The following is a 2,135-nucleotide window of genomic DNA, read 5'->3' on the forward strand; positions in this document are numbered from 1 at the left end:
GGCGTCTTCTATAGTTGGAAGTTCTCCGTCATTTATGGTGTAGTCATGGTAACTGGCAGTCGAAATGTGTGAATTATATGTTATTGGGTGGACACTCTCTTTGATGGGATTTCATTGGGATGGAATATGTTTAAGTTTAAAAGTGGAAGCATCTGCTTCTAGGTGAAGGGTTGTTTATCATCTGGGTGGCGGAAGATTTTATTTGTGGTAATAGCTTTTTTTCAGATAACCAAAAGCAGCTTGGGTTCTTGCTTTGAAGTCCTTAAAAATAAAACTTTTTTTTACGGAGAAAGGTTTAGGTAGCTCATTTGCAGAGTTAGCGTTTGGTCTTTCCGATACCGCCTTTTCCTGATCCATGTGAATGCCCTTTTCTAAAATAACCAAACCTAAAGAATAAAATGAAGATATGTCTGTCTCCAGGTTGCCACACCAGGCATGTTTACAAAGACAACAAAGAACTTCTTTCATTTTCTGCCGGTGTTCTCCAGTGTTTGCGAAGCGATGAATATGTCACCCAAGTAAACAAATGACAACAAATGTTTCCAGGATGTCATTAAAGAGGCCATTCACAAAATGTTGGAGTACAGCTGGAGCAACTAACACACACATGCACACACATGCACGCACGCATACACACACACACATGCACACACGCGGACTCACACATACACACGCACACACACACAGCGCCACACAAACACACACACCGCCACACACACACACACACACCTAGAGCCACACACACACACCCAGAACCACACACACACACCCAGAACCATACACACACACACACACAGAGCCACACACACACACACACAGAGCCACACACACACACAGCCACACACACACACACACAGAGCCCCCCACACACACACAGAGCTCTCCCCCCACACACACAGAGCCCCTCACACACACACAGAGCCCGCCCCACACACACACAGAGCCCCCCCACACACACACAGAGCCCCCCCCCACACACACACAGAGCCCCCCACACACACACACAGACCCCCCCCCCCACACACACAGAGCCCCACCCCCACACACACACACAGAGCCCCCCAAAAAACACACAGAGCCCCACACACAGTTTCTGTTTTTAAAACATATAAATAAATGGCATTGTCATTTACAATGCCAATAGCTTAATCTCTCGCAAATGCGAGACCATTTGCATTTGCACCCACACACAGAGCCACCCACACAAAGCCACCCACACACACATACAGAGCCACCCACAGTCATTCACATAGAGCCCCCCACACACACAGAGCCTCCCCACACACACAGAGCCTCCCCACACACACACAGAGCCTCCCCCCACACACACAGAGCCTCCCCCCCCCACACACACACACACAGAGTCACACAGAGAGCCACACACACACACACAGGCAACGATGCGCCCTTTTAAATAGGTTTACAACTAACTTTTCGCTGCTCAGAAATCAAAGTAGTTTCATAATCAATTCAAAGGTGTCCTAAGAACATCATTATCGCAGCAACATGCCCAGCCCATTTTCGCATCATTGGATATGACGTCAGGAAAGAGTGCCACAACTAGTTAGTAGCCTCTTAAGTCTCTCTCAAAACCTGTGGAATGAATACGGTAAAGCATTTCCAGAAAATGTACGCTGCTATTTATCAAACAAAAACTCAAAGAGAAATGGTCAAATTCTTTTTAAAGATGTGACGGGAGTAGGTCATACAACGATGTTTTTGATAATCACATAGCTGTCCTTTCTTGTTAGATATCCCAATGCAATACAAACAAAAATACACTGGCTAAGACGGAGTCATTAGTTAGCGCTGCCAAACTTCTAGTCGGTACAAACTTTTAGCAATGCAGACATGTATGCACGGAGTGTATACAAAGCGTTACCGTGCCTTTCTTAGACCCAATTACGTAGTCTAACGTACAAATCAGTGATAACAGGCCTATTACAATTTACTTTAGTTTACAAAGGGGGGTGCAATCCTCGAGTCATCCCGGCAGAGAAGGAATAGAAAGGCATTTGCTACCAGTGTCCAGGTGATCCATCAAAATGGCCAGACGGCGTAAAACGGACAGTATACATACCGGGAGGGACACACGCTGCTGTTCTATTTGTACCCAGCGCCTCATTACACAGTAG

The 2,135-nt window shown here is 46.3% G+C and overlaps 1 non-coding gene across 1 annotated transcript; it reads right to left on the reverse strand.

Moving 5' to 3' along the window:
* Positions 1-1,436: 1,436 nt before the first annotated feature.
* LOC147663733 (small nucleolar RNA SNORD58) lies at positions 1,437-1,502 on the reverse strand. The gene has a single exon (XR_015305238.1). It is a non-coding gene; the product is annotated as a small nucleolar RNA SNORD58 (small nucleolar RNA).
* Positions 1,503-2,135: the final 633 nt, after the last annotated feature.

Source organism: Lissotriton vulgaris, unplaced genomic scaffold (genome assembly GCF_964263255.1).
Source record: "Lissotriton vulgaris unplaced genomic scaffold, aLisVul1.2 SCAFFOLD_3843, whole genome shotgun sequence".
In the NCBI taxonomy this organism is placed as follows: domain Eukaryota; kingdom Metazoa; phylum Chordata; class Amphibia; order Caudata; family Salamandridae; genus Lissotriton; species Lissotriton vulgaris.